General features: G+C 52.8%; 1 protein-coding gene across 4 annotated transcripts in view; it reads right to left on the bottom strand.

The window, feature by feature from the left end:
• LOC138497237 (fibrous sheath-interacting protein 2-like) overlaps nucleotides 1–19159 on the bottom strand; it is a 727834-nt gene that overhangs the window by 121043 nt on the left and 587632 nt on the right. The window lies entirely within an intron of this gene.

The raw sequence follows: 19159 nt of genomic DNA, 5'->3' as shown, positions 1-19159 counted from the left end.
AGAAAGTGTGTTGTGCCCCCTCTGCATTATTATTTGTCTTTGGAATGCCACCAGCTACTGAGGAGCGGCAATTCCTGAATTCTACCTCAAACCGTGGTTAGTGCCATGTTTCCCCTGTCGCTATTCACCCCACATAATTGTCATCCAAATATTTAAGCAGGGATGTTAACTCTGCCCCGAGTACCATGTAGAAATCACTGGAAAAGAATACACCATAATATCTTACAACATGATCTGGTGGCACAAATGCCAAAGCAGTTTGTTTTTTGAACATGTGCGCCAGAGTGGCATCTAGTGAATAGTTGCTGCAGGCAGGTCTTCTCTTTTTCTCCTTGCAATCTGGATTCTTTGTTTTAATATATTTACAAAGAGTGGTTTTGAGTTCTCTCAATATGCCACTTGTACTGGCTTCACCAGCACAGGATTGCACCTTTATTTATATCTAATTCTCTCTTTATTGCAATTTTACCCATATGCGGAGCACGATTGTGGTCTGTTTTTTTAATAAAAACGCTCATCAATAGATGCACGTCCCTTGCATTGATTTTTGCATATTTACAACATTTCCAAAATTACTCGTCTCCTTTTATTTTCTCAAGTGCGGAAATGCATGTCAAACCAGCAAATATTTCCCATGTTGAGATTTGACCATTTGACAACTGTTCATTGTTTTCCATTTTTAGTTACTTGAAAGACAACATTGAGCCTTTAATTGCATTTCTACAAACAATGTAATCTCTTCTCTTTAATTCCACTTCGACCTTACCTCTCCATCTCTCCCTAGTCACTAATCCTTGTATTTTTAAGACCCACAGCAACCTTTACGTTATTTGTCTCTCAGTTCTAACCGTCACTTTATTAAGTGAACTGCTTTGCGCGTGCAGTAGACCCCAGAGAATTGTTCACTGTCAGAAGCCCAGTCATCTTTAACTGCCCCACACAACAGACATCTGTTCCATCTCAGAATGCTTCTATTTATAGACGTTCGTCTAGGCGTGCCCCAAAACTAATATTCTTTTAAAGTCTGCTGTCAGAGACCAAAGTACAAACGACGTGTATTACGTGACCAAATGTGCGCCCCTTAAAACAGAGTCGAACAGACCATATAGAATGACATAACTTAGTGTCAGGGACAATAATTCCTTGCTGTAAAAATGATTCAATAACTATAGATATCCCTTTCTCTGCTTTTCACTTCACGGAGTATTGGATTTGTTATGGTATAGGTTTTTTTGGGTCCACCTGAAAATGCACTAATTCCGCATTTCTGATAAGACCCACTTCATTTGTATGTTGTGACGATAATTCTTCAGAATCCTTAGACAATAACACATTCAAGTCTGTTTTTCCAATCTCGTCAATTTGTACCTGTTCTGGTACAGCTTGCAACATTGCTAGTATCTCATTTTCATGTTCACTTGGAATGCCTAAACACATCACATCTGTAGTATCAGTGAAATGTGCATTGTAATTTAAATAACAGGTTTCAGCCTGGCAGGCTTACAGGAGACAAAGGGCTAAGAAGAAATGTGTGATTGTCTGAAATTGGACCTACACACACTGATCACAGGGCAGTCACAGTATGAATCATGGGATTATTAGAAATGCCCACAGCTTGTATAGTGGTAGAAAGTGGCACATTGGGGAATCTCTCAATTTAATTGCTGTGTGATTTGTTCCAGTACCTATCAAACATGGCACACTCCTCCCATTAATATTACATTCCTCAAAAGGACCCTCTTGGAGAACCAGTATGAATGTGTTTGAAACAATGTTGAAGAGACGGACCCTGGAATGGCCTTTGTGTCCCCTATGCGCATGTCAGCCCAATGAATGAGAAACAAGAGATGTCAGTCGCTGTTTGGCCAACCATGTGAGCAGATATTCTCTTAGAAAACCGTTCAAACCCTATCTAGCTGATGTCTTTGCGGATACAGGTGCCCCATCACTGGACCAGGTTGACTAATGATAAATATCCAGCCATGCTGACGTCATTACTGACAACACAACATAGTAACGTTAGTCACGCTGTAGACTCGCATCCCTGCACAAGGCTACGTAGACAAACACGTGCACACACGAACAACATGCATACACCATTCTGTACATAGAGGGCAGATACATATACATACTGTCAGAATCCTTTCCTTTTCACTAGCCAAATGCAGAAAGGCAAGAAAGCTAAATTTGCACAGAGCAAGCTTGCAGCCGCTTATTGCAACTACCCATATGGAACTACAGGGATGTAGAAGGAACCTGGAAGGACGCAAGTACTATTAACCTCCAAAGAAAATAATACTATATATATATATATATATAGAGAGAGAGAGATATATCACACAGCCACGCTAGTGGCTGTGTAGTTATGGTTACGTTGCTAATCCCATAGGAAGAGCACTTTCTGGGCGGCTTATAACTTCTCTCTCCCTGGACAAATCCTCACCAAACTTTGCAAAAAAAGTATATGGCCCACTCTGATTTTATTTGCAATGTTTGGTGAGGTTTGGTCCAGGGGGGGCAAAGTTATAGGGGGGCCCAAAATGTCTTTTTTCCCATAGACTGAATGGGGAAAAAACTTTGCTCACGCCTACAGCCCAAACCGCTGGACGGATTTTCACCGCATTTGCGGCAGGAGCAGCGGCTTGGTCCCGAAAGCGTGCTTTTGTAAATTTGGTGAAAATCCGTCCAGTCGTTATTTTTAAAATGACCAAAAAGTAGGTCACAAAAAATTAGTGAAATCTATGTCCACTCCGCGGACACACTTCCCTGTTTGCTCAGCGGACAGGTCACAGATTGGCTAATCGGCTTGCGTCATGTCCGCAGACATGCAACGTGTTCGCTGATTGGATGGTGAAGAGCGTGAAGTGCGTCAGATTTTTGGAAATGCCTGCCTTCTTGGATTCGTGGACAGCGGCCAATGTCCGCGGACATCACGGTAAAAACATATAAAAAAAACACAACATTCCACTTGTCAAACTTATCAAATAATCTCTGGGGAGGTGAGGGGTGATTAGGATGGGATGGGATATGGCTGCAAAAAGCAAAAAAAAACAGGTGTTATTTTGGCGCGAATGTCTGCGAACATTTTGGATTTTCGCAGACAGTCCTGTAAAGTTTGCGGACACCTTAGCATTACAGGGTTGGTGAAATGCAGTTCTTGGATGGCTTATAACTTTGGCGCCACTTAATGGAACTGCATGAAATTTTGCATGTATATTTCTGACCTGATTCTGAGTGAGTACACACAGTTTAGTGGGATTCTGTCATGAGGGGGCAAAATTAGAGGGGGGTCCCAAAATAATGATAAGGCTTATAAATGAGGTGCCATTTGACGAAACTACACTTAATTTGACAAACTGATAATACATTTAGATATGAATGTTTTTGCAAAGTTTGGTGGGATTCTGTCAAGAGGAAGCAAAATTAGAGGGGGTCCCAAAATATTGTAAAAGCTTATAAATGTGGTGCCATTTGACAAATCTACACAAAGGTTTGCAAAAAGATTATAGATCTAGATATAGATGTTTTCGTAAAGTCTGAATGGATTTTGTCAAGTGGGGGCTAGGTTATATGACGATTGTATGTGCATACATTTGGCACTTTTGAAAAAATATAACATGGGTGGATTTCCAGCAAACTTCGGTAAGGAGCATTGGCAAGGACCTACAAGCATGGTTTTGCAAATGTGCCAGTGTTTTATTATTTGACAAGTGTCATAATGGAGCACAAAAAAATTGCGGTATACCTTTAGTGACTGAGGGGTAGCCTGTGGCCATGGGCAGCGGCTAGATTGTCCGGGTCATGGAATAAGGTTATGATCCGGACAATTTGGCTACTGGCCATGACCACAAGGGACAAAACATAGGATTAAAGTGGCCATGTCCACCTGGGACTGGCTTTGTGGTAAAGCTATTCGAAATAAGGATAGATTTGAAAGGGAAGAAAAATGTACTTGTGGTAATATGGTCATAGGGTTCTCTTTTTGTCTTCTGCAGGCTGCTATGGAAAGCAAAGAGGGGCCCTGTATGGAACCCTTGCCTTCCCTTTCAATGGTGGCCATCTTGGAAAATGATTTTCCTTCCTACAAAGGGATGCCGCAGGCATCCCGGTGTTGGAAGAAAAATCCTATTTTTAATCATCCCGGGTTCCCGCTTTGGGAACCTAGGGTGCTAATGGCCTTCATCCCCCATTTCAGGGGCTGGAATGGGGGGATAATGGTCCAGAGACCTTGTTATCCACCCTCGCTTTGCTTGGGCTGATAACTTGGGCTGCTGGGCCGACATCCACCGTTCCAGTCCCTGGAACGGAGGATGAACGCCACAATATTCCCATTAGCACAACACAAAATGCAAATGGAAATGTTGGAAAATCTTATTTAGTCTATGTACTTTACTGAGAAATATAAAGTAGATGGAGTCTATAAAAACAGGAATATGTCTTTTGTTGTTTTTGGATGTATTTTTTTTGGCAGGATAGCTGAGAAGGAAAGGTGGGGAGGGAAATGAGAGAACCAAACACTAATGTGGAGGGGTAGGTGGACAAGGGAAAATGTTGCGCGTGTGTTATTTCTAAGTTAGGGTGCACTGTTTCTCATGTTCCTTTTACAGCAGTAATCAAGTAAGGAAAATAGCATGCACTGGTAAAAACCTTTGAAATTCACTGAAAAAACGTTGTTAAAGGGACGTTATGGTTAAGTTGGACTAATAAAAACCTAGGAAATTCAAAGAAAAAAATGTGTTAAAGGGATGTTATGGTTCCAAGTAAAACCGAAAAACCCCTGAAATTCGCCAGTTATGGTAAGCTAATCAACCATAACTCGCGCCACCACCGTGCACTGCTAAGACTAACACCCAGGACATCAAAGATGACAGATAAAATAATGCAACTGTTTTTCCCATGTCTCGCGGGTTTCTGTCATGAACCGCCGTCTGCGTCCCTTCTGGACTTCGTGGTCCCTGACACATAGGGGATTGAACTCAGTAATCCTTCCAACATGGCCGCTTGATGCGGAACGCTGCTTACCAGTCTTTGCGTTACACGCTCTATGTTCTACAAAACAGACACGCCCCCGCGGCTCTGCGCGTCTCACCGCTACTGCTCGCCGTAGCTGGACGTGTGCTGCCGGAGTTCGCTCGGGGCTGCCTTCCTGATCTCTATTCCCGGTTCCTTGTTTCCCTCCTCCTTTTCCTTTCATCCCACAACTTACCCAAAACTTTCCTGGATTTTTGCCCGCGCTCGAGCCACGGGTCTCATGCCTCCGCACGCAGACATTGTTCCTTCCTGGTTCCTTCCTGGACAATCTCAACGAAGCACGCTGGAATCCGAAGAACCGTGCGCAGGCTTATACAAATCCCGGACCGTGTGGAAGAAGTCACAAAAGAAGGTTGCAAGCAAACAGAAAAGACAGGGGAGAAGGGGAGAGACTTGTGACAGATTGAGACACCTAAAAATCGATACAGATACAGGGATGAAAGCCGCAGTTCAAGACCTCATGCGAGGCATGCAGGAACTGACCACAGAAGTTCAACACCTTAAGGCTGAGAAAGCTGCCTTAAATCAGCTGGTATTGTCTCGTAATTCTGCTACCAAGGAAAGTGTTTTATTGGGAGGAGTGGTAGACAAATATGATGGTTCTCCAAAGACCCTTTGTGCCTTCCTTGACTCTTGCTTGGTGCATTTCACCTTCAAGGCCTACTACTTTTCCACCCCTAGAGCAAAAGTGGGGTTTATGATATCACACCTCACTGGCAACGCATTAACCTGGGCAACTCCCCTAGTCAATTCGGGCGACGCTCTCCTGGATGATTACAATGGATTCGTGGAAGCCCTAAAGGCCATGTTGGATCGTCCTGAGCATGTTTACAGCGCTCGCGAACGTCTATTAGATTTCGACAAGGATCCCAGGATATGCTTACCTATGTCACCCGTTTCAAACAACTTATGAAGGAAGCTGATTGGTCCCAAGAAGCTAGCTTCACTCTCTTTCGCAGAGGCTTGAACGAAGAAATAAAGGACGAGCTAGCCAGGGTAGCTCACCCTAATTCCTTCCAGGCCCTCTTGGACCTTTCCTTGCAAATAGATTTTCGAATCCAGGAAAGAAAGGCAGATAAAAAGAAGTCAAAATCATCATTCCAAAAAGCTGTCACAGACCATCCTTCTAGCCCAGAACCTGCAGTTTCTCCGACCTCAGATCCAGAACCCATGCAACTGGGGGCATTCCGTGGACCCATTACCCCACAAGAAAGGATGCGCCGTATTCACACTGGACTCTGCATGCATTGCGCATCCGATAAACATCTTGTCAGAGAGTTCCCTATTGCTCCTCCATGGCGTTCGGGAAACGCCAGCTCCCGATCCTAGATGGGGCACAGTTTCGGGAGAATGATGTCTGCTCCACATCAATTCCTTCCTTGAACTCTCCTGGACCAAACAAGCTTGTGATTCTTCAGGCCTTTCTATCGCCTTCCAAGAAAGAATCTTACCCCATTCTGGCATTAGTGGATTGCGGAGCCATGGGTATATTCATAGATCATGATTGGGTCACTTCTCACAACATTCCACATGAAACTCGAGAGACGATGCAACCAGAAGAGGCAATTGATGGAAGACCCCTATCTTCAGGACCCATAACCCTTCAAACCAAATAGATCCTACTCTCTATAAATCACCATCGAGAGAGTATCAAATTTGACATCATAAGATCTGCCCACTATCCAATGGTTCTAGGCATGCCCTGGTTACAGAAGCATAACCCTTACATCAATTGGGCAGCAGGCTCCTTGTTTCTTGGTTCTGAACACTGTATGTCCTACTGCTTATTCCTAGATCCCATACCAAAGTCCTCAGAAAACTTGCAAGAAATCCAACAGAGTCCAGTCACTGTCTCTAACATCATCCAAATTCCCAGGGCCTATCAGGCTTACACAGATGTATTTTCGACTGCCATAGTTCAAGCTCTTCCTCCTCACAGACCTGAGGATTGTGCCATCGATACTGAGCCTTCAGCAGTGATCCCTTTCGGAAGAATTTTTATTTTATCAGAACCTAAAAAAGGGGGCCTCCGGGAATACCTGGATACTAACTTGGAAAATGGCACCATACGACCATCCAAGTCCCCGGCGGGCGCTTCGTTATTTTTCATTCCCAAGAAAGATACCAAGGAGCTTAGACCATGTCTAGATTACCGTGGCCTTAACCAGTGTACTATCAAGGACCGCTACCCATTGCCTCTCATTTCGGATATCCTGGAAGCAGTAAGAGGTGCAGTAGTATTCACAAAATTAGATCTCAGGGGTGCCTACCATCTAATTCGTATAAAGGAAGGTGACAAATGGAAAACGGCCTTGAGAACACCTTTTAGCCATTTTGAATACCTGGTTATGCCCTTCGGACTTGCTAATGCCCCAGCGGTCTTCCAACGTTTTATGGACCTAGTGTTTTCTGACATGCTGTTCCTCTTCGTCATTGTATACCTGGACAACATACTGATTTACTCCAAGGACCACCTGAAACATGAAGAACACGTAAAGGCAGTTTTACAATGTCTACGTGAACCTAAGCTCCTGGCCAAACCCGAGAAGTGTCTTTTCCATGTATCAACTGTTCACTATCTCGGATTCGTTCTTAGCCCTAAGCGGATTGGAATGGAACCCTCAAAGGTAGATTCCATTCTATCCTGGTCCGTTCCAACTACACGTACCCTGCTGATGTTGCGTGTGAAACTTCCCCCGCACCCTGTATTTCAGGGTGCGGGGGAAGTTTCACATGCGACATCAGCAGGGTACGTGTATTCCAGGGGTGCGCGGGAAGTTCCACACGCGATTTCATCAGGGTACGTGTATTACAGGGGTGCGCGGGAAGTTCCACACGCGATTTCATCAGGGTACGTGTATTTCGGGGTGCGGGGGAAGTTTCACACGCAACATCAGCAGGGTACGTGTATTCCAGGGGTGCGCGGGAAGTTCCACACGCGATTCCATCAGGGTACGTGTATTACAGGGGTGCGCGGGGAGTACCACACGTGAATTGCACGTGTGGGTCCTCCCAGGTGTTCCCTCTACACCCTCCACGGCCCCTGCATGTGGCTCACACCACAGGGGCCTACCCTGCACATGTCCTGCAGGCACCCCATCCACCATGGCCATGCCCCCCAGCCAACCCACATGTCAACTTGCACTACTGCCCACCAACGCATGTCCCCCTGCACCCCAAGCCACCAGGGGCACCCTCCACCAGGCCCCCACCCATGTCTCCCACCACCCCCACCCCCCAGCACTGTGGGGCACCTGCCAGCAGGCCCCCACCCATGTCCAACTCATGTTCCCCACCACCCCCACCCCCAGCAGTGCAGGGTCACCCTCCACCAGGCCCCCACCCATGTCTCCCACCATCCCCACTCCCCAGCACTGTGGGGCACCTGCCAGCAGGCCCCCACCCATGTCTCCCGCCACCCCCTCCCCCCAGCAGTGCAGGGTCACCCTCCACCAGGCCCCCACCCATGTCTCCCACCACCCCCACCCCCCAGCAGTGCAGGGTCACCCTCCACCAGGCCCCCACCCATGTCTCCCACCACCCCCACCCCCCAGCAGTGCAGGGTCACCCTCCACTAGGCCCCCACCCATTTCTCCCACCCCCCCACCCCCCAGCACTGTGGGGCACCCTCCACCAGGCCCCCACCCATGTCTCCCACCCCCCCACCCCCAGCACTGTGGGGCACCTGCCAGCAGGCCCCCACCCATGTCCAACTCATGTTCCCCACCACCCCCACCCCCCAGCACTGTGGGGCACCTGCCAGCAGGCCCCCACCCATGTCCAACTCATGTTCCCCACCACCCCCACCCCCCAGCACTGTGGGGCAACTGCCAGCAGGCCCCCACCCATGTCCAACTCATGTTCCCCACCACCCCCACCCCCCAGCACTGTGGGGCACCTGCCAGCAGGCCCCCACCCATGTCTCCCACCACCCCCACCCCCAGCACTGTGGGGCACCTGCCAGCAGGCCTCCACCCATGTCTCCACCCACCCCCACCCCCCAGCAGTGCAGGGTCACCCTCCACCAGGCCCCCACCCATGTCTCCCACCACCCCCACCCCCCAGCAGTGCAGGGTCACCCTCCACCAGGCCCCCACCCATGTCTCCCACCACCCCCACCCCCCAGCAGTGCAGGGTCACCCTCCACCAGGCCCCCACCCATGTCTCCCACCACCCCCACCCCCCAGCACTGTGGGGCACCTGCCAGCAGGCCCCCACCCATGTCTCCCACCACCCCCACCCCCCAGCAGTGCAGGGTCACCCTCCACCAGGCCCCCACCCATGTCTCCCACCACCCCCACCCCCCAGCAGTGCAGGGTCACCCTCCACCAGGCCCCCACCCATGTCTCCCACCACCCCCACCCCCCAGCAGTGCAGTGTCACCCTCCACCAGGCCCCCACCCATGTCTCCCACCACCCCACCCCCCAGCAGTGCAGGGTCACCCTCCACCAGGCCCCCACCCATGTCTCCCACCACCCCCACCCCCCAGCAGTGCAGGCTCACCCTCCACAAGGCCCCCACCCATGTCTCCCACCACCCCCACCCCCAGCAGTGCAGGGTCACCCTCCACCAGGCCCCCACCCATGTCTCCCACCACCCCCACCCCCCAGCAGTGCAGGGTCACCCTCCACCAGGCCCCCACCCATGTCTCCCACCACCCCCACCCCCCAGCAGGGCAGGGTCACCCTCCACCAGGCCCCCACCAAGTCTCTCACCACCCCCACCCCCCAGCACTGTGGGGCACCTGCCAGCAGGCCCCCACCCATGTCCAACTCAGGTTCCCCACCACCCCCACCCCCCAGCACTGTGGGGCACCTGCCAGCAGGCCCCCCCAATGTCCAACTCATGTTCCCCACCACCCCCACCCCCCAGCACTGTGGGGCACCTGCCAGCAGGCCCCCACCCATGTCCAACTCATGTTCCCCACCACCCCCACCCCCCAGCACTGTGGGGCACCTGCCAGAAGGCCCCCACCCATGTCTCCCACCACCCCCACCCCCCAGCAGTGCAGGGTCACCCTCCACCAGGCCCCCATCCATCTCTCCCGCCCCCCATCCCCCAGCACTGTGGGGCACCTGCCAGCAGGCCCCCACCCATGTCCAACTCATCTTCCCCACCACCCCCACCCCCCAGCACTGTGGGGCACCTGCCAGCAGGCCCCCACCCATGTCTCCCACCACCCCCACCTCCCAGCAGTGCAGGGTCACCCTCCACCAGGCCCCCACCCATGTCTCCCAACACCCCCACCCCCCAGCAGTGCAGGGTCACCCTCCACCAGTCCCCCACCCATGTCTCCCACCACCCCCACCCCCCAGCACTGTGGGCACCTGCCAGCAGGCCCCCTCCCATGTCTCCCACCACCCCCACCCCCAGCAGTGCAGGGTCACCCTCCACCAGGCCCCCACCCATGTCTCCCACCACCCCCATCCCCCAGCAGTGCAGGGTCACCCTCCACCAGGCCCCCACCCATGTCTCCCACCACCCCCACCCCCCAGCACTGTGGGGCACCTGCCAGCAGGCCCCCACCCATGTCCAACTCATGTTCCCCACCACCCCCAACCCCCAGCACTGTGGGGCACCTGCCAGCAGGCCCCCACCCATGTCTCCCACCACCCCCACCCCCCAGCAGTGCAGGGTCACCCTCCACCAGGCCTCCACCCACGTCTCCCACCACCCCCACCCCCCGGCAGTGCAGGGTCACCCTCCACCAGGCCCCCACCCATGTCTCCCACCACCCCCACCCCCCAGCACTGTGGGGCACCTGCCAGCAGGCCCCCACCCATGTCCAACTCATGTTCCCCAGCCAACATGTCATCACAATCTAAATCTCTGGTCCCTATGGTCAGCCTCCAAATGCAAAACACCCACCCGAGTATTGCATCCACCCACTCATAATTGGCAATTACATGACAGAACACCAATTGCAAGTTCCGAAACAAACACATTTCCCTCACATACACCCAATGGGTGTCAGTGAATCTCAAAACCCATATCATGATATGCATGAAACCAATGAGATACTACACATTGAAGTTCGATAAAAAAATATGTATTAAAGGAAACATAAATAGAATCAAAAATAAAGAAACAGAAATGGGAATGTACAAAAATGAAAAGAAGCATGTCCGTGAAAAAAAGCAAAACCAAAAATCATAATCCAAAGTAATGGTGTCCAAAGTCACTGTCCACAAAACAAAATCCAATGGGAAATAAAATTGAAAGCCATTGCTCCATGGTTAACATGTGAAAGAAAAATACAATCCAACAGTGAACTATGTACATACGAACAAGCCAGGGTCCATTATCCCAACAAAAGAAATGAAACCTATCTAACTACACTAACTAATAAAATAAACTATATTCAAAAATGTGGCCAATGTCCAAAAGGTCCAAAATAAATCCAAAAAAAAAGGAAACCTAACACTACCTACATAACTATGTACAAGGGCAGCGGGCTAGTTTGACGGCTCACTTTTGGATGTCCCGGGCCAGGGCATCATCGAACTCCTCCTCAATGTCCCTGAGGCGGTCCTCCTCCATGGCCCCGAGGGTCCGCAGGGCTGTCAACGTGTCCACCTCCAAACCCCTGCGGATTGCCTCGAGGCACTCGGCCCGCCTCAGGGCCCTCCGCATGGAGTTCTCCGCCCTGACCATTGTGAGCCGTGCCTCTTCCGCCCGCTGCCGCTCCGCATCTATGGCGTGGTCCAACCGCTGCCACACGGAAGACACTCTCTGTCCTGGGTCCTCCTGCCCTCCGGCCGATGCCTGCCCCTCCGATGTTGAAGGCCCCGAGCCTTCATGGCTCCCACCACGTTGCTGCTGCTGCTGTGCCTCTGCCCGTGCACTGCCTCCTGCTGCCTGTACATCCTCCGCCGGCTGGGGTGCAGTCGTTGATGTGGCCACCCCTGCTGGACCTCTGACTCCCGACTGTGGCAGGGATGCCTCCTCCACCAGCCTGGCCGCATCGTCAGAGGCAGCTCCACAGGGCACCGAGGTGACTGATGGGTGGGAAGATGGCACGGAGGACGACTGGCGCGTAGGGGGTTCAGTTGAGGAGGGGGTCGTAGCAAGCCCCATCATACGGAGGAATCCGGCCTGGGTGACCTGTCCCAGCAGGCTGACGTGGTCAACGAGCCAGACCTCGCATGGCCCGTTGACGCAACGCCACACCTGTCAGAACAGGCTCAACCCGGACCCGGATAGCCACGTCCGCAGGCAGAGGAAGGCCAGTTGTCGTTTGCTCATCCCCTGCCTGAAAAAGGGTCTGGACGTAGGCATCCCTGCTGGTGCAAGATGATGCAGGGACAGGATCAGGGACAGGATTGCACACAGGCACCTCCGCGGCGGCCTCTGCTGCCTCCTGTCCCTGGTCCTGCACTGCACCACTAGCACCAGTGGGATCCCCACCTCCAGACCCCGTCTCTGTTGCTTGCACGGCCTCCTCCTCCACCAAACCCCCCACCAACCTGGATGACTCCATGCCATCTTCCCCCGTTGGGCCCTGTGGGGTCCCAGCTGCCCCTTCTGCTGCCGAGGAGTCCAACTCCAACCTCCGCCTCTTGGACCTCCCCCTGGCAGCTGCGGCCTGGGACGCGGCACCGGACTCCTCACTCCCCGACGAGATGACAACATGGGAGGGGAGCCGGCCTTGCGTCTCCGGCTGGCGGTGGGATCACCGCCGCTGTGCTCCACAGCACCTTCTCCGCCCTCTTCATCAGTTGACGCTGCAGACAGGGAGAAATAAAACACAGGCATCAGGGCACTGTACAATGGACACATACACACATGACAGTTGTACATGAGTGGCATTGGCAAACCTCAGAAATGCCATCACAATCCCCAACACACATGTCATTTCAACTCGCACACATGAGCCATACCACAGCCATATCACAACTGCCAGCACCATCCATACACATACAACAGCATGAGCAGGCAAAGGTGAGCCAGACATCACATGCAACACAGGAAGTGCACCACACATGTACACACACCACCACACTTGCATGCATGTGTACACCTCTGCCAAGTGTCGCAGTGTTCAGATGGGCATCCATGTCATATCTGCCAATCAGGCTTCCACATACGGCTGTCACATGCATCCATGTTGCATCACTGTTGCACCCTTGTCAAATACACACAGATGCACATGTACACAGTGCTGATACATCCAGCTGAAAACAACATACATGCGTGACATCACGGACATGTCTACTTACATACACATTCATCCAAACATGTGTGCCCACACAACTGCATTTGGCATGCAAGCCTACACACACAAGCACCATCCATGTCTCACACATTCCAGCCCTTGCATGTGTTAGCCCCACGGCCCTGTACACCCCCACCCATACTCGACCCCATACAAACAGATGTGCAACCTGCACACTACTGAAAAATCACCACACGCACAGCTCACATTCAGGATGCATGTACACTTACCGCTCGACTCCAGACGGGTCTGCCTCTCAAGGACCTGGACGTAGAGCGCTGGGGATATGCGTTCCAGGACCCTCATCTGTTCTTCCGACAAGTGGCCCCGGCGCCCCTTGGCATCCGCTGCCTTCAAGAGGTGCCGGGCCTTGTTCAGGGTCCTGGACCTGAAGTCCTCCCAGCGCTTCTTGACATGTTGGAAGTCGCGGACTGCCACCCCCTCCGCGTTGATGGCAGTCATGATGTCAGTCCAGATCCAAGTCCATCCTTCCTTGTCGGCGCAGGAACTTCCGAAGAGGGCATCATACTGCCCCAGGACTTGCTCCACCAGGGCACCAACTTCGGTGGCACTGAAGCTGGTGCCCCTCTGTCTCTCTGGCCGGGGGTTGTCAGTGGTCTCAGATGGTGTTTGCCCCGACATGACAACCCCAGAGGCAGGAGTGGGTGGGCAATTGGGTCCTGGGTCTGGGCTGTGGAGCGATGGAATCCCAGTCGGGCGTCTTCGGTTCCAGCAGGGGTGGTCACAGCAACAGCACCCCTGGCTGATGTGCAGGCAGCAAATGGCAGGGCACGTGGGCAGCAGGCAGTCAGGTAGCAGCAGATGGCAGGTGGGAGCGTGCTCAGAGCTCTGGGGGGCAGTAGTTCAGCCTTCTGGGCAGGAGCGTGGTCTTCCGTGTGCTTACGCGTGGCCAGCTTGATACGGAGTGATTTGGCACGTGAAAATTCGGCACATCAGCGTGTAATTCGAGGAAAGGCCCTTAGCACGTAAGCGCGTCTGCACGCATATGCAATTTCATTGGACAGAAGGCCCCTGAAGCGCAAGCGCCCCTGTGACGTGACGCGCACAGGCGTGCATGGGCATTTCAGCGCGCGTGAAAAACTGCACGTCCGCGTGTAATACGAGGAAAGGGCCCATGCGCGTAAGTGACGTGACGCGCGCGTGCGTTTCCCTCAGCACGGGTTAAAGGTGAGCGGGCCCAGCAGTTCCCTGTACGTGCCTTTTCTGGAGACCGACGTGTGTTGCTGCTTTTTGTTGTTTCGCGCGCCATCACAACTTCACAGCTATCAAGGATGTATCTCTTCTTTTGCCGGGGGTATTGGCTACGCGTGTTATTCTGCATCGCGCTAGTCAGACGGTGAGTCGCACACGCTCTTTTTCCCACTGCGGGTGCCCCTGTGTATTGCACCCATTTTCGATGTCATAGTAGCCTGCGTGTCCCACGCGTATGCGTTATTCGTGTTACTGGGTGCCACCGCGTACTGCGGGAGGTTGAATCCATGCACGTAGGCTGCAGGGTTGCGTGCACGGTTTTACTGCAGTTTTGGGGTGCCTGAGCGTTGCGTGACCTGTCACCACATCACCGGGGTCACATACAGCCTTGCAGGTGCAGGGGGGCTGTTAACATCTTGCTTCCCACCCCCTTCACCCCAATTGCCCAGGTCAATTGTGGTGTACACCTCCCATTGGCACCACTCCATCTGTGCCAGCACTACTACATCAGTGCCATGGTTGGGAGGCCACCAAAGGTGAGGGGCGCCTCAGCTGGGCGTCCTCCTCGTGGCGGGCGTGGTCAGGGACGTGGCCGTGGTGACCAGGGAGTAGGGGGACTCCAGGGTGTCCAGGGCGGCCACAGAGGGGGAAGAGGCAGGGGTGCGCCACTTGAGCACAATGTTGTGCCATGTGTCGGTGCAGTCATGCCACCACCCCCTGTGGTTCCGGGGGATGCAGCTCCTGCATCTGGCACTGGCACCCGTGTGACACGGCAGTCCGTTCCATCGACTGCCACGGGCCCAAAGGTAGTGGTAGCTGCAGGTACATCTGTGGACACCGCCACCCAGGCTCAGGGTCTGCCAGCGCAGGCTGCGTTGGCACTTGGAAGAGCCCTTGGTAGATCTCCAACAGGCCAGGGGGGAAACCATAGGGGCAGGCCGGGCTGCTCAGACCAAGACACGTGTCCCTGGGGCAGTCATGTCATCTGCTGCCCCGAACAGCCGGGTGTTGGCAAGTGCAGGGGCAGATGCACCCAACAGCACCCCGGTTGTGAGTCTGCCAACCAGGACCGTTGCGGTCAATGACCCTGCCACAGCTGATGTTGCTGCGCAGGGTCCATTAGTGGGCACCCAGCTGCCACTGACACAAGTCAGGCCTTTGGTCATCCCTCCACCTGCCACTCCCTTGGCTCAATCTACCGAACCCACTGGCCATACTGGTCAGGGCGGCATTAGCCAGCCAGGGTCTGCGCCACAGTCCAAGAGGAGGAAGGTTGCACCTGCAGCACAGGCTGGGACCCCACACACAGCCACGACCTCCTGCACGTCGAGGAATAAGCCTTTCTGTAAGCAGGAACTGGACTTCCTCGTGGACTACGTGCGGGGCCACAGCCGTGACATGCTAGTGGGTGCCAATAGTCAGACTACGGCTGCCCAACGTGACACCCACTGGAAGCATGTTGCGGAACATGTCAGTTCATTCGGCCATGAGGTGCGCACGGCGCAAGAGTGCAAAAAGCGTTGGAATGACATCAAGCGCAGCACTAAGGCTAAGCGTGCCTCTAATTACAACTTGACTCTGGTGACTGGCGGTGGGCCTGCACCAGAGGAGGAAGAGCTCACTCCGCTCTTCATACCACCTGAATTGGTCGAAGGAGTGGGAGAGATGCTGGACTTTGATGCGCAGTCCAGTGAGTGTTGATGCGTGTTTGTTGAGGACGTGTGTGTTTCACTTGTGGGATGTGTTGTGCATGATTGCCGCTACATGTGACGTGTACATGGTTCTGATGTGTAAGTAATGCAATGCTTCCGTCATGCATGTCTCCTCTGCCTGCATGCGGGACGGACTCCATGTAGGCATGCTCCCTTGCCCCTCCTCCGCCACTCTGCACCCCAGTTCCACCTTTGCACTGGTCTGCTTTAATCTTGCCAATGTGTACTTTCTTGTTCATGTGTCCTGTGTAGATGCTAACTTCCAGCGTAGAATCTGCCAGACATATGCCGTGTGGTACAGCCTTGGTACTCGATGCAGGGTATCTCACTTGTACTGTGCATGGGTCAGATGTCCCGCAGGGACATGAGTGGCCATTCATGCTCCATGTGCATTGCACGCATGCCCCTATGTGTCCTTGACTGGATGATCACTGTAATACAAGTCCTTGGTTACATACATTGCCTGCCATCTCATCAGCCTTCCCATGTCAACTGTGGCTCAGTCCTGCATTGCACACATGTTTAGGCTCTGACAATCTGTGTGGCTCACAGGCCTCAGCCTGTTCAATGGCCAATGACTCTGTCCAACTCTTGTTGTGTCTTCTTCACACGTGGGCGCCTCCAGAGTTTTCATCATGTGTCCTGCCTACTGTCCCAGCATCATTTGCAGTGTTGTCACTTGAATCACATTAAGCTGTTGATGCCAGTCAACACTGCCTGTCAATACACAGGTGTATGGTCAGCCTTTTGATACCATGCTAGGCATCCCTGCTTTGGTACTGGGGTGGAGGGGTGCTTGGCTTCTAGATATGGTACACATTGAATGCACAATGCACGTGATGTCTGAATTTGACATTGCACTGTCTTCATATTTCCTGGCACACACCATGGAGCCCTTGTACATGTAGGTAGTGAGTGGCGTACACATTTTCTGCACTGCATAGACCCACTTCTATGGAAACTGTCAGCTTTCAACAGGTCTGATCACAGAAGCTATTCAAAGTTGACCCAGCATGCATGCCAGGTTATATGTTGCGTGTCACATGTCTGCCGGATGCGTTTGCTGTCGCTGTGTGTGTGTGTTGTGTGCTTCTGACATGTGTAGTGACCTTTTTTCTCTCTATTTTTCAGGTGATGACGCAATGAAGGCGGAGGATGGTGTTGTCATGCCAGACACAGGGTTGGTACCACCACATCAACCCGGCACTAGTGGGGGTCGTAGGGTGGTAGGCCACAAAAACCCCCAAGTGCTGCAGTCCATCTTGTCTCTGGCTGCCTATGAGTCCAGCCTTGATGACGACTCTGACGTCCATGTTGAGTTGGATGAGCATCAAGTCCATGTGTCAGGGGTGAGTGATTCTGATGTGGACACTCCTCTGTCTGCGACCCCTGCACTGAGGGATCAGACAGTCTTGGTTCCTCCGCCCGTGGTGGATCGGGACGCAGGGTCACCCTCCACACCAGTCACTGATGTGCCTGGGACATCACGTCGACGGGGGCATGTAGTCGTGCAGCCGCGGGCGGTGCCAACACAGCGAGGACCCCCGGTCCTTGGGTCCCGCAGAGGTCAAGCCCGGCAACGTGGTCGCCGCGCGCAACCGCTGTATACTGAGTGGGAGCAAGACATGACTGCCAATTCCGAACGGCGGGGGGCAGCAATGGAGAACATCGCTGAGAGCATGGAGCGTGTGGCCCGATCTGTGCTCCCCCCTGCTAGGCAGGTGCTTCTCCAGCAGCAGGCGGCACGGTCCACGGCCCGCTCGCTCAGGCTGGGCATGGCGGCCTCAGACAGGGCACGCCAGGCTGAAATGTCGTCTCTGCGTCAAGCAATTGCTGCTCACGCAGAGGCGCACATGGATGCCCTGAGGGAGGAGTATGCTTCCCTCAGATCCACTCTGGGTGTCCTTATGATGTCCCAGAGGCAGCAGGCAGAGGAGAGGTTTGCACAGCTTGAGCGTACCATCTCAGCTGAGCTACAGGCTTGCCGGGAGGTGCAGCGGTTGTCCAGCCAGGCCTTGCAGGAGGAACTCCGTGTTACACGTGCTACCTTGCAAGAGGAAGCACGTGTATCACGTGAGGTTCTGCATGCAGACCTACGTCACATCGCCACACAGAACCAGGCTCACCCGTCCGGCAGACTTGCTGCCGACGAGGGGCAAGCTGCGGCTAGGCGTGGCCAGGCTACTGTGCCACGTCCTCCTTTACAGGATGAGCCAGACTCGGACGGCCATCTATCTCCCATATAAGTCGGGCTTTGCAGGCGTTGAGCCCATGGAGGTTTTCTTTTTGGCTCAGCATCATCGCATGTGGATGTTGAGCAGCACCCTGTACCTCCCCCCTCCTGGGTGCCTCCCCTCCCCCCCGGGTCGTATGTGGCCATTTTTGATTTTTCTTTTAGTTTAGTTAGTTAAGTTTCTGTTAGTTTAATTAGGTAATGTAGGTTTTCCATTGTTAGTGTAATTAGTTAATAGTTGATTTAGTTTAAAATTGCTAGTCTATTGTGCTTTCATGTGACGGTGCGGTGCTTTGTGGCTTTTGAAGGCATCCACTGTCTGTTCCAGCTGGGCCCTTCAGGCTTGTCTTGTGTATGTGTTTGCTGCTTGGGGTCCTTGACTCACATATGCCACTCCTGCCTCCCTTATCCATGGGCTCGCAAGAATGGTTCGGTGTTACAGAATTTTACACAAGGGCTTTGGACTGTCATATCTGTGGCATGTCTGGTGCTGTGTGACTTGTGTTGACACCCCTAGTGGGGATGATTTTGGTGTTATTGTCCACTGTTCAGCTTTTGCTAGATGGGGTGTGTCATGATTAATGTGTACATTAATTGCTATGCATTGTGTGGTATGTTTCATATCTTTACTGTACACGTGCTTGTTGCAATTCATTCTGTAGATAGTGTTCCACACTTTGGATGTGAAAGATGGACTGATGGTGTGATTTGTGATGTGACTCTCTGACATGGTCAAGTAATGAGATGCCTGATGA

The sequence above is a fragment of the Ambystoma mexicanum genome, chromosome 5q (assembly GCF_040938575.1).
Source record: "Ambystoma mexicanum isolate Mex_15411 chromosome 5q, UKY_AmexF1_1, whole genome shotgun sequence".
NCBI lineage: Eukaryota > Metazoa > Chordata > Amphibia > Caudata > Ambystomatidae > Ambystoma > Ambystoma mexicanum.
This window is presented reverse-complemented; position numbering and strand designations above follow the sequence as displayed.